Source organism: Gigantopelta aegis, unplaced genomic scaffold (genome assembly GCF_016097555.1).
Source record: "Gigantopelta aegis isolate Gae_Host unplaced genomic scaffold, Gae_host_genome ctg5265_pilon_pilon, whole genome shotgun sequence".
In the NCBI taxonomy this organism is placed as follows: Eukaryota; Metazoa; Mollusca; class Gastropoda; order Neomphalida; family Peltospiridae; genus Gigantopelta; species Gigantopelta aegis.
In genome coordinates this window covers 8,241-23,317 of record NW_024534316.1, presented here as the reverse complement: position 1 = coordinate 23,317, position 15,077 = coordinate 8,241, and the positions used below count along the sequence as shown (strand labels likewise).

At 33.2% G+C, this 15,077-nt stretch overlaps 2 pseudogenes; one reads left to right on the top strand and one right to left on the bottom strand.

Moving 5' to 3' along the window:
- The first annotated feature begins 5,698 nt into the window (after positions 1–5,698).
- Positions 5,699–6,779, top strand: LOC121366300 (annotated as a pseudogene).
- Positions 6,780–7,642: 863 nt separating this feature from the next.
- Positions 7,643–14,462, bottom strand: LOC121366301 (annotated as a pseudogene).
- Positions 14,463–15,077: the final 615 nt, after the last annotated feature.

The following is a 15,077-nucleotide window of genomic DNA, read 5'->3' as shown; positions in this document are numbered from 1 at the left end:
GAGAGAGAGAGAGCATGGTGAGTACAGTTTACAAATGGTGGACAAAGTTGTCTAAATATTCTAAATACTTAAACTATGATTTGTCTTATTAATGACCTTCTTTGTATGTACTGAATAGATTAGTAGCCTACTTGCTGTTTAATGAAATGAACTAGAACCACTGATAATTATTCTATTCATCATAACATCACTCACTAACAATGCAAGCTATCATGTTGTTCTGTAACTTCAATGTTACATATATTATGTACTACATTAGTGGCCAATCAAATTGCAATGGCAAACCAATTCCAAACGCTCCATTCCTTTTTGTAATATTTTCTGATACTTAAGACATTATTGACCAAATTAGGTTGTATAACTTGATACTGAATGGATGGATGGGCAAGAAAAATGAATGGATGGGTAAGATAGATGTATAAAGATAAAATTGGATGGATAGAGACATCAATGGAATAAATGGAATAATATATGTACACTAAGTATAATATTGCTAGAGACCTTATGAACTCATGCTGATTGGAGCCAATATTCTTTTTAAAATTCATCTCTATTTCATAAAGGGTTCTGAGTCTTTTCTCTAGATACTTTTAGTACTATTAGATGTATTAAGTTGTCTTTGTAAGTCTTGTATTTTCACTTTCAAGTTGGAATTTTCATATCAATAAACTATTTAATGAAGATTGTACTTTTGATAATTCTGATTACAAAATTTGGAGTTTTCTTCTAAACTTTTTTGTAACAGTTTGTTCATTTCTTGTTATCTTGAGCAAATGTTGCTCTTTCATGATTTAACCAGTTTATCTAGTCTGACTGGATTTTGATTTGCAAATTCAAGGTCTATTATATTTGAATATTCAGTATATGTTAGAGTCTCTGGTCTTAAGATCCTGCAATTCATTCTCAAGGACTTTTTTTGAGATCATTTGACTCTTCTAATTGTTACTTCAATTGATTATTTTCAGAAGTCGAAAATTAGATTGAATGGAATTATGTAATTTTGACTGATATCGACAATTCTCCTACAGCTCTAGACAAAGAATTTTTTTAAATTTGATACCTCAATTCCAAAGTTTGGATTTATCCATTAAATTTGAATGCTCCTGTCTAATGCTTCAGTTGTGACATGTTAATTATGTTTAGTTTTAAGAGATTGAAAGAGGATAAGATTGTTCACAATATTATCAAAACAACTTGTCAATTACTTGTATTAAATCAGCTGTCTTCTTGTACATTTTCATGTGCAATTTTCATTCAGATAGCTAGGCAATGAAGATGTTGTAATTCCTAATAGAAGTTCAGCTAAAATGGGGGTGTGGCTCGTTGCAAAATTGAGATATAAAAGGGTTAAATACCCTCCTATGTCACTCCCATTTTCTAGGTACCATATGGCAATGCAAGGTGATCAGACTCAGATGAGCCTATGGAAAGTGATGGACTCATTATACAGGTAAGTCATCTTACTTGATTTTGTCTCCGTGTCTCTCTCTTCTTTCTCTCTCTTGTAGTCGTCAGAGATATGTTTCTTGGAGACAGTGGCAATGCAAAAAATGGCACAATCTAGTGTCTTTATTAGTGGAATGGGAGGACTAGGTGTAAGATTGGTAAGGGATAATGAAACATGATTATTGGTCTGTTAGCAAGTGTTCATTGTGTATTATTAAGTATGTAGTGGTTTGATTTACAGACTAATAACCATTGTCGATAGTAATAGACTCAGTTCATCTTCATCAGTTAGACGAAAACAACTTATAAGATTATTATAAGAAACTCAAGGATAGGTATAAAGATTTCACATGTACATAATCAATCAGTTATTAAGACATAGAGTTTACTACAATACAGAGAGGGTACACTCATTAATCTATCAAGGGTTACCGATATGTCATCATAGAGAGGTTAAAATGGAAATGCATTCTGGAGATATGCTAATAGTCATGAATATAGTGGATGAGTAACAACACTGGATGATGGTGTGATTTCAACAAGAACAGCGACAATCACACAGTAGATCAATCTTGGATTGAAGCACAGAAAATTATAAATCTCTTAAAAGCTAGCCGATCGATAATGGAAACTACTCAACCTGTACTATATTCTTTATCAATGAAGTTCAGTGGGTAGTTAGCAGATCTGATATGGATAAAAAAATAGCAGCTAGATTGCCTACTTTTCAATTGATGAGAGCATCTTTTTACCAAGCTGGAAGGAAACAATTAATTATAAGCATAATTATATATTATATATATATATATATATATATCCAAACAAATATAATCATGAGTAGTCCAAAATGACACTAAGTAAATATTAGTATGCTAAATGAGAGTAGATGAAATGAGTCTATCTCATCTGATCTTGTCAATGTATAGTATGCTACTTATATTATAACTTTTGTTTTTGTTTTTTTTTACAGCAAAGAATTGTATATTAGCTGGAGTAAGTATTTTTAATTGCTATTAGTATACATTCAGTTTCAGTTTCACTATTATAACATTACTCACTATTAGTATATCATTCAGTTTCAGTTTCACTATTATAATATTACTCACTATTAGTATATCATTCAATGTCAGTATATGTACTCAATACATGTACCACTATTAGCAATGTATCTATAGTTAAGATACTGCATGATCTCTTTCTTTGCAGTCAGTTACTATTCAGTGATCAGTTGACAGCAACTATGATGGACTTATCCTCACAATTCTTTCTAAGAGAAGAAGATGTCAAAACTTCTAAGAACAGGTAAATTACATAATATTATATTCTTTTAATTCAGTTTCTATATTTGAAAATGACAACTACACACTCAATTTAACTGGATTATACTAATAATCATACTACCTTAAAATTATCTTAAGATAATTGGTAATGTTATTATGTCTCATTACTTTTATAGAGCTGAGGCCAGCTGTCAACAATTAAAAGATCTAAATCCATATGTTGATTCAACTTTGTCACTTTTCCTCTGGATATGACCTTTGACCTCTCTTATTTGACTGGATATCAATGTGTTTGTATTTACTGATGCTAGTTTTGACCTGTTAAATAGGATAAACCAGTTCTGTCGTTCTCAGGAACCACCCATAAAGTCATAGATAGAGTGATTGAAAAATATAAAGTTAACATTGATTTATATTAAAATGGCATCATAGTTCAAGAGATTTCTCCATTTTTTTGATATAATTAGGCAGCATAATTTTATATATTCATAAAGATATGTCACTAAATTAACTGTAATGTTTATATAGTTGCATTGCTGGTTCAGTGAGAGGTGTAGGCATGCTATGGTTTTTGTGACTTCGGTGATAATTTTCACTGTATTTGACAAGACGGGGAGGACCTATAGAGTTCTTTATCTCCAAGATCAGTCAGGTATCTGGTGCAGGCTCTAAATAATTTAATTGTTACACTCCTCTCCTTCCCTCCTTCCCCTCCCTCCTTCCCTCCTCCCTCCCTCCCTCTCTCTCTCTCTCCTCTCTCTCTCTCTCTCTCTCTCTCTCTCTCTCTCTCTCTCTCTCCCTCTCTCCCTCTCTCCCTCTCTCCCTCTCTCCCTCTCTCCCTCTCTCCCTCTCTCCCTCCCCCCCCCCTCTCTCTCTCTCTCCATCCTCCCTCCCTCTCTCTCTCTTTATATATTCTCATTCCTGCCTCTCTTGTTCTCTCAGGACAACCCAGCTGTTGTTTTCTTGTCTAGAAATGAACGTCATGGTTAGAAGATGGTGATGTAATACAATTAAGTGAAGTAGTTGGTATGAGAGAAATCAATGAAAGACAATGTGAAGTCAAAGGTTATTACTATATTTATATCTAAATAATTATTATTCTTGTTTATAGTATTGGGTCCTAGTAAGTTTAGTATTAATGTAGACACTAGAGACTATAGTCCTTATCAATATGGTTGGTTTAGTACGACAAGTTAAGATTACAAACAATGTCCATTTTGTAAGTTGCCTTGTACTACCTACATCAATTCATCCATCTATCCATTCATTGATCTATCCGTCCATCTATCTATCCGTCCATCTATCTATCCATATATTAATCCATTTAGCAACCTTTTATCTCAAGAACTTTGCTCTCCAACATACCAACTTGTTGACTTTGCTAAAATAGGCAGACCTCCTCAGCTTCTTCTTTTTTTTAAAGCACTGATTGTTTTATAAAAACACATGGAACATGTCCTCAACCAAGGTACAAATAACTTCAATGTTGACCTAACCTTTCTATAGTGTGTACTAATATATTAGTTTATTTAATAATAGTTTGTTATTTAATATTATCACTGCTAGTTTATGAAATATAAAGTGAATTTGTTACAAGTAACAGTTTATTAACAACATATAATTATAGTAATAATTATTACTAGAATATTAGAAGAGGCATTAGAATTATGCAAACTAGCTGAAGACTTAAATCAGACGCTTCATTGGTAAGTTATTAAAAATAATGTTATTGGTAAATTGTTAAGATTGTTATATTGTTAAGATTGATTTTTAATGTAGTGATTATTATATTAGTTATTGTTATATTGTTAAGGTTGATTCAGTGGGATACAAAATTATTACAACAATTAGCAAACACATACTGCTGGTCTCCTACCTCCATTGGCTACAACTCTTTGAGGTATATTAGCTCAAGAGTGTCTCATTGCTGTGACTGGAAAGTTTCTCTCCTCTCAAACAATGGGTATTGTTTCTGTTGGAATGTCATTTAAGATAATGTGTGTATATCAGTTGTTTTTAGATGCTACAGAATTACTGCAAGAACATGAAGTTATAACTACACCTTCAACAATGTATGTCTGAAAATTGACTATTCATTTGGCCATTCTGCCCATCCACTTGACCATTCATTCATAATAGTATAATATAATATATTTATTTTTATATAGTGATCGTTATGAAGCATTAAGGATATGTCTTGGCGATAAAGTATTGAAACAGCTGGCCAGTCTTAGATTATTCATGGTAACTAATTATTAAGTTTGTTTTCTGCATGATTTTTTTATAAAGTTATCAATCAAGTTAATAAGTATAGCAATATCTTTGTCTCCACATAACATATTATAAAGACATGATACAAATCATTTAATACATGCAATTATGACATTATCTTTAGAGTTAGATGACATTACTGCCATTATTGTATTGGTAGAGTAGTGTTATCTCTCTCTCTCTCTCTCTTTAGGTGGGATGTGGTGCTATTGGATGTGAAATGTTGAAAGGTTATGCAATGTTGGGGGTGGGGCAAGCAGCGATGGGTGGAAAGATAGTCATTACAGATAATGACATCATTGAAAAATCAAACCTCAACAGACAATTTTTGTTCCGACCACAACATATACAAGTAATGGATAGATAAAATTGTCAATGGACAGACAAGAAAATAGATAAATGGATAATAGGATAGGCAATGGATGGATAGAAATAAATGGACGGACCAATGAACTTTAAATTATTTATACAGCTGGACACAAACTGTCTGGACATAACATCATCAATTAATATTATTTTATTTATATTAGCAAACAAGTCTGTTATTGCAGCTGCTTCAACTAAATATATAAATCCAGGTAATACCGCCCACACACACATATTGATGTAATATAGTTATTGTATTAATTATCCTTAGATGTAGATATAGAAGCCCAATGTTACAAAGGTATTTAAAATACGTATTATAAATTTATATCCTCTGCCAGTTATTCCCAGGAACTGAACATATCTATAATGATGCATTTTTTAGCGATCTTAATTTAATAGTCAATGCTTTGGATAATCTTGAGGCACGCCGCTATGTTTGATAGGTGTGTGTATATTACTATGATATCAACTATCAAGAATGTCATTGTTGTCTCTTATAGTCGTTGTGTGACTAACTTAAGACCATTGTTGGAATCAGGGACATTAGGGACTAAGGGTCATGTTCAGGTGAATCATTCTTATACACACCTCTTATGTAATTTATGTTGTAATAGGTGATCATACCAGAACAGACTGAGTCTTATTCTAGTCAACAAGATCCTCCTGAGAGAGAGGTACCATATTGTACTCTCAATCATTTCCTGCTACTATTGAACATCCAATACAATGGGCACGAGATAAAGTAAGATAATATTAAGTGTTGATCCATTCATCCATCTATTCATTTATTGACACATTCATTTTTACAGTTTGAGTCATTGTGGTCACAAAAACCTGCTATGTATTCCAAATTTTGGCAGACACACAATAATCCAGCTGCTCTACTCAAAGTAATTTAAATTCTATAGTAACATTACAAACCTTATTTCATTACATCAGGTGATGGAAGAACACCAACTCATTCCTGATGGTTCTATTAAAGTAATCAAATTGTTCATTAACAGACCACATGATTGGAAGGATTGTGTTACAACTGCTAGAGTCAAATTTGAGAAGTATTTCAAACATAAGGCAAGCAACTTATATAGTATGTCCCTCAATTACATATTATATTACAGGCACTAAATTTGTTGACTGCTTTTCCATTGGATACCAAGATGCCTGATGGATGTAAGGATCACATGATAGTCACATGACTACTGGTATTATCCTATATAGCACTGTTTTGGCAGTCACCTAAAAGACCTCCAACAGTACTTGAATTCTCTGGTCAAAATCAAATGTATGTTTTAATAAACTGATATACATTTTTTACTTATTGACTACAGGCATGTGTCATTTCTGACTAGCTATGCTAGACTTTACGCCAAGATTTGGGGAATCAAATATACTGAACAGGTGTTTGTCATTTGATGGTTGTTTTGTGACTGTGAGTTTATGTTTTTAGGATTTGACGATTGACATGTTTTGGAATTAGCTGCTACTGCTGATATTCCTGAATTTAGGCCATCTGGAAAAGTTGGTTTAATTCTCTTTCTCTCTCTCTAATTGTCTATTAATTATCTCCTCCTTTAGAGAATTGAAACTGATGAGAGTGCAAAACGTCCTGAGGTTATTCAAATATCAAATGATGAAATTGAAATTTGCCTCAAAAATTTAAAGGACTATCTCACAACACATCCAATACCATCATCAGGTACGTTATTATTATATAACAAACCATATCATTTCTTATGTTTTAGAATGTTTAACAATGTTTTCTCAGTCATTTGAAAAAGACAATGATTCTAATGGTCACATTGATTTTATTACAGCATCCTCAGTAAGTTTCACTATACTCATACTACATGTACAAGTACCTTAGAATCTTCGAGATATTAGTACAATATTGAAACTGCTGATCGTTTTAAAACTAAACGTATAGCTGGAACGTATTGTACCAGCAATAGCTACTACTACAGCAGCCAGTAGCTGGTTTGGTAAGTAACAGTATAGTACTATATCTGCTGTACAAATGTGTATTCTTTCTAGGTAAGTCTAGAGCTCATTAAAGTAGCAATGACACTACCACTTGAGAATTACAAGAATGCTTTCATGAATTTGGCTTTACCTGAGATGCCATTGTTGTTATCAGAGCCGGCATCAGCTCCTCGTACTATTATTAAGTATGTATTTTTTATTAGGAATGATGATATAAGGTCTGTTCTTTTAATAGTGGTGATATCAGCTATACATTATGGACTAGATGGGAAGTGAAGGGACGTCCAGATATGACATTAAAAGAATTCTTGGAAACTGTTAAGTCAGAACACATCACAATCACCCATAGATCATATGTTGTTAATAGGTTCAGTATAGGTTGGAACCAACGATGGTTGTATTGGGTGTTAAATGATATATGTCCCTTTAATCCTGGACATCGAAAGAGGACTGCCACAACTGTAAGATTTCAAGACAGATAGCATTTACAGTATATATTATTGTTCTCTAGTATGAAGACTCTTTTAAAGGCACCACAGACAAAAGAATATGTTGACTTGACTTTATCCTTTGAAAATGACAAACAAGAGGATGTTCCTGGGCCTCCAGTCCGATATTACTTTTAGTTTTGTTCACCACAGATAACCATAGATACTGGTATCTATGGTTATGTAGACTGTATTAATCATTTCCTTAGTGTGTTATCTATACATGTACATGTACTATTAATGATTATATTTACTAACACAATAAACAACTAATCAAAAGAAATTAAGTGAAAAAAAACAAAAATTGAATTTAATAATATTAAAAAAGGACATTAAATGAATAGTCAATTGCCCCTTCTATCTAGTTTATTAACACACACACCACAAACACACACATAAAATGTACTACTATATATTATGTAGTTCTGAATTGTAATTACACTTCCTCTACATAGTTACTAGGAAATAGACCTTCCTTACGTCCTATCTTACCAGTCCACCAACCTGAAGGATCTATACAATAAAAGTAAAAAATTATGCAAACAAACAGGACAAGTGCACTCAATTTTCATAGGATACCAAACAATTTAACTATAATAATAAAATGGATAGCCAATTTGGTAACTAAGATACAAAATGTTGTATCCAAATATAATAGAATAGATTAGAATTTCTATCAAAGACTGACCTTTTTTTGACAATCTCAATAACAGTACCCTCTTGAAATGTGAGTTCATCAGTATCTCCAGCATCATAATCATAAATAGCTTTACAAGTTGGTAACATTTTAGGTTTGGCTGCAATAGGAGGTTTGGTCGCTTCTTGGGAGGTGGACAGGTTCTGAAAGAGGAAAAATATCACCTTGTCGTTCTCAAAATTACTCACCCTCCTCCTTGAGGGGTTTTCATAAACTCAGCTCTTGAGTAATCAGCATTACTTGAATCTCTCTTAGCTTTATCACTAGCTCCTTTGTTGTAGAGAAGGAGCTCTTCCTCTTTTCAAACTACCTTTACTGGTTTGCTCTACCATGTGCTGTAGACTAATATAAGGAAAAACATGGCACTTAAATCAAGGACAAGACAAGAATGATTATTTCACTACTAATTCAGGTAATCAGATATATGTGGCAATGAGAATGCTATATCATTAACGCAATCTCTAACAATTACTTTATTTTTAGGCTGTGGTCGAGCATATTGAGGATGAGCCAGTCCTGGTCTTTGACCACCTTTACTAGCTGGAATACGTTGATGAGAAGGTCCTGTTAAAGTATACAAGATATAAATATATATAAGAATGTAACTTTTGTACTTGTGCTACTTGGGAGTCCAGCTCCTATTGATACATGAAGAGCTTTGCCAGATATTTTGAGGACAGGGTTCTCTCCACCAGCTTGTGTGAATTGTATATTACGAGTGTTCCCTCCTCTCCAGTCAAACCTCCTTCTTTAGCGTCACTGTAATACTGAATAAAAGAGATAGTTTGATGGATTGATGTATGGATGAATGGAACAGTTGGATCAATAAAATCAAGCACACTTACTTTCTATGAATGTGATCTCTATTTTGACTTTGTGTTAAATGTTTGTATTTTTCTGACAACAAGTCAAAAACTCAGTCTTAAGAACAGATTCCAAAACAGAATCAAAATCATTTTGAACATGAATTACAAAGAAATCATCTTGTAGAGGACTAGACCACACATACATAAAATAAACAGGACATAATACTACAATACAAGTACCTTAATAATAATACAATAATAATAATACTACAATACAAGTACCTTAATAATATACAATAATATAATACTACAATACAAGTACCTTAATGAAACAGATGAGAATTGTTTCTAGAGGTATTTTTTCTTTACACCTACCACAAATTGGCCTTTATGAGCACTTTCTTTATCTACAAAGACACAAGAGATACTCCATGAACTAACTCATTTTATCTTACCTTTTCTCTTCCAATGAGATACACAAATTGTGTAGAAAGGAGTAAGTCCTCGTTTGGTGGCTTTAAACCGTCTGTCATATTTTGTAACAGTTTGAGCAAAATCGATTCTTTCACGTTTACCTAAAGAAAGAGTATTTATAACAATCATTTGTATATCTCTTATTCTTTGACTAACCGACAAGAGCACGGAGAGATGGATTATCAGCAAAATCCAAGATAGTCTCCAACAAAGTTTCGATTGATACTGAGTTCTCTTTCTCTCTTTCTGATTCAACATAATGTCTGAAGCTGTAACAAAACAGATACAGATAAAATATAGTAAGTAATATATAATGTAGTCTAATACTATATGATTGTTATAGTATAATGTAGTCTAATACTATATGATTGTTATAGTAAATAAATATATAATGTAGTCTAATACTATATGATTGTTATAGTAAATATATATAATGTAGTCTAATACTATATGATTGTTATAGTAAATAATAAATAATGTAGTCTAATACTATATGATTGTTTAAGTAAATAATGGAGTGTCCATATTGGGTCTGGAGACAAGTACCTTTTTCTTTGAGTGTTTGGTAATATTGATCTGATCGGTGTCGACGCCATGCTTTTTGGATTTTACGAGCATATCCATCATATTTTCTTTCTCTTAGTTCTTCCAATAGAAACAGCTAATGTAAAAACAAAAGTATTTAAAGCTTCCAGCACTACAATCAGGTATTATTAAACTCAATACTTACTGATTCGGACTTTTGATAAATACTTTTGTTCTTCCTAACTGCCACTGGTCAGGTTCCATATTGACAGACATCATGAGATGCTTAATACCATCTTTGACATCAACCATGCCAACGAGGATAGGTCTCAGGAGTTAATAAGGCATATCTGGGGATATAAACATATTATGATAAATCATTGTACTCCATCTATGTATCCAATGTACCAATTACATATCCAAATCACACCCAATACATTATATTATGCTACCATCAAACCAGTATAGGACCAAATAATAGGAATCACTTCTGGTACAACACATGTATTACAATAACTATTTGATATGTAGTACAATAACTATTGATATTAATAGTACCTTCTCAGAAATTTTTATCAAAATTCTCTCCTAAAAGCATAACCGCTCTTCTCACTCTGATATTCTCTTTAAGTCCAAGGTACTCTACTTGATGTCGTACTCTAAACAGAGATGAGTTAGCCCCTGTTATAGTTGACCTAATTACCTGTCCCTCCTCCCAGTCATGAGCTTTTTTTGTTTCATTTGGTTTAATACAGCGTATATAATGAGGGGTACATTTCATTAGGACGACCTACAAGATCATTAGCTTGAGTCTGAGAGAGAGAGAGATCACAAACATTAATATGTTATATTATCAATATAATGTTACCATGGCTTTAGAGGTGTATATCAAATATCAAAACTATGCCCCAAGCTATCAGTCCATGGTGAAGCCAGGACTGTTAAAAGGATTGAAGATCTGATATTAGACCTCAAACTACATACTAGTACTTTATAATGAGATTCATTGCATTACAGAGTACTCTTGTATCAGGTGTCTCCAGTCTGCTGCTTTTTATGTTCTGTATTTATTGCTGTATCTATAATATAACTACTCTTAGAAATTAGAAGGTCATGCTTTAATTGAAATTCTACATCTAATTGGTCAGGTACAGGTTTGCTATATAGCAACCTGTATCTTTGATACAAGTCATTAAAATATCCATAGAGATAATGTCTGTCTTGTGGAATTAGTAATTTCTCCTTTTTATTAACTAAAAAATTATGGATTACTATTAATATATAAATGATAAAAAAAGCTTATCTTGAAATAATAATTACGACATGTGTTTTCTAAACTTATAAGTTGTTGAAAACTTCACTTTGTTGTTTCAATCTATAGTACAAAACATTTATATCTTACTCATCATATGACGAGATGCAAAGCAAAACTACCACAGACTTTATGTTGAAAAATTTGCAAACACATTCAACTCTATTGTAAGTCTCAAAGTTATTCTGAGAACTGAACCAGTAATTTGTTAGAAAATTTCTAAGCCAATAGAGACCTCAGTGTCGGTTACTTCAGAAGTATATGCTTACCACACATTGGCCCTTCCTTATGTTACTAAACAAGAAGTGACCTCTGCCTCAGTATTTAATCTTTAAAAAATCTTTGTAAGTTAATGGTTTCTAATATAAACACACTATATATGTGGTCAACTTGGTGTGAAACCCTACCCTATCAAACTGTATCACTTACTTTGATCTTACTACCAGCTGTAGTTGGTCTAGTTTTTTTATCCGGACTAACATCATCAGGAAAGAGAGAGCGAATGAAAGCACTATGATGAGAAAGGAATGTAATATAAAATTGTATAAACTTGGTATTTGTCAATTCTATTCACTCTTAGGATTGGTTTATTGATTATTCATTATTCTATTTGTTCATATTATTTATAATCTATTAGCTTTAATGCATATCTCATTTATTGTCTAAACCAAAACATCAAATTAACTCACTTTGAACTACTTTGCATAAGCTCAATACAGTCTTTGAATAGTACATCTCTGTTCTTTTCACAGAAGCCATTAGCATCATAAGTCACTACATAATGCATCAGTATGGTTAAATCTATATTTAGACTAAAGTTATTTTTAGAACTATAGTACAATGTAATGTGTGATCATTGTGATAACATCACTCTTTGCTTGCCTTTCTGCATAATGTTGAACAGAAACCCACCACTGAAACCTACATAGTACTCCTTTCCTGGCAATGGCTCCCCTCAAGTTTCTACCAATAAGAACATTTCATATACAAGACTCTTGTAAGGGAAATGATATAGTTTGTGCACTGTAAATATTGTCTGTCTTTCTGTCTATTGTCTGTGTATTACTTCTATTAACTTATGTCTGCTCCTTCAGATTGTGGCATCGCATTTGGAAACAAATGTCATCAAGAATAGACATAATTCCAGGAGGACGCTGAGAAAGAGAGAGAGAGAGAGAGAGAGATTTAATTGATATCACAATACACTTACTTGTTCTCAATACGATCACAGACTATCTTATTATTAAAGTAATCAATAGGAGTCCATTTTATTCCCTCAGCTACATATTCCTCCTGTTCGGCTTTTGAGTGTCAGTTCAATGAATATCTGTTGAAGTTTCTCATTTACAAATTAATACAGAATTGTTCAAATCCATTTTTCTAGACAAAGAGAATCAACAACAATGATGAGAAGACAACCCAATAACATGAAATGAGTTTAGATTCAACTAATAGAAGGACAATCTAATACACTCACCATGAATATCTCAAATCCATAGATGTCCAACACTCCAATGTTAATATCAAGACCACTTTCTTCATGGCATCATTCACCATCTATCCAACAGATATTACACAGACCACACTTCCTATATTACATACCTTAACAAGCCATCAAAAACATTCGTGCATAAAGAGTCTTAGATAGAGCATCTCGTGTATAACAAGCTTGTTCACATTCAGTTGTACTCTTATGGACTCTGTTTTGCCACCCCATTTACTGTCCATGATAGACCAGTAAGTTTGTCCTGGAGAGCATCAGATTCTACACCAAGAAGATAGCTGGGAACTGCAAAACTGATGTGTAGAGAAAAAATCATTAAAATATCATTTTTCTTCCTGTTAACTTACATCCTTCATCTTCTGGAATAGCATAGTTGCCTTTTTCTGTGAATGAAATGTTCCCTAAATGCATAATACCAGCTACAATTGAGAATATGTTAGCTTGAAGATCGCCTGTGATCCCATGACCTCCATAGCATGCTGAAAGAGAGAGAGAGAGAGGGGAGAGGAGAGAGAGAGAGAGAGGAGAGGAGAGAGAGAGAGAGTTAACATACTAATTCCCTCCAAAATCATTATGGAAAGATACAGTTTCTAAATAAATCATCATTGAGTTAATACTATGACATACCAATGTGTCACCGAATTCCTTTCTATCATCAATGCCATCCACAGTGTAAATGCCACTTTGGTTCAAATACCAGTATTAATCAACATTAGCACGCCCAGACTCTCTGTATGTGTAGAGTGAACTGATAAAAGATTATATCACTAGATAACAAACTTTCATTTCATCGTCAGCCCCAGAAATTAGTGATAGAATATAATGAAAACTTCGTTCTCCTTCATTTTGACTTACAACTCGAGACTATTATAGTATAAGATGTATCATTGTGATTATACATAATGAAAAGTGACCTTTTCTAAAAGGAACTGGTTGATTTTTGCCACCTGCTGCTCTCCACCTCGTGTGAACTGAATCTCAACATATTTGCCCTTAAATGAATCAGATGTTAAAGGAACAGATAGACAGATTCAACTTACAAATCTTGATGAAATTAATTGTTCTAACAGTTTGGCATTACCAAAGGCTTCTAATAATGGATTAGACTCTAAGATCACTTCTTTGACTTCTACAGTGAGAAAGAGGAGATGACTTGTGGACAGCACTCTTCCTGTACAAAACCTGTACACTGTGGGATCCTCCACCAGACACTTTAGCAATGTACCCATTATGAATTTAGCGCCACTGTTTTTACCAGCTCCACCCTCTCCACTAATTATAACACATTGACTCTCGTTTTCAATCAACATGTTCGTACATGTCGTCTGTAATGCATAAATATGAGAGGATTTCTCATAAGCTGCCTAATGTCGGGAAGAAATAGGGAAATGGGAGAGAGAGAGAGAGAGAGAGAGAGCGAGAGAAGAGAGAGAGAGAGAAAGAGAGAGAGAGAGAGAGAGAGAGAGAGCGAGAGAGAGAGAGAGAGATAGAGAGAGAGAGAGAGAGATAGAGAGAGAGAGGAAGAGAGAAGAGAGGAGAAGAGAGAGAGAGAGAGAAGAGAGAGAGAGAAGAGAGAGAAGAAGGGAGAGAGAGGGAGAGAGGAGATAGAGTAAATGTATGATGTAACCAAATTTTTGTACTCACAGCACCCTGATAGATTTAACAACATCCTTGTCCTCCTTGTGTAAGTAGGGCATTTGTTTAAAAGGATTTACAGATATTTAATACAGGACCAATATAAAGTCTAGGAATGAGCATTTAGGAGGAATGGAACAAGACCAAACATAAAAACATTGTCAGTGTCAAATCAATTCTATCAATTTCAACTACTACAACTCGTCCATGTAATTTGTGTTCCTACTATGTACTTATACATTGAATGTATAACAGTATCAGCTATATTAGTCCAATAAGTCTTTCTAATG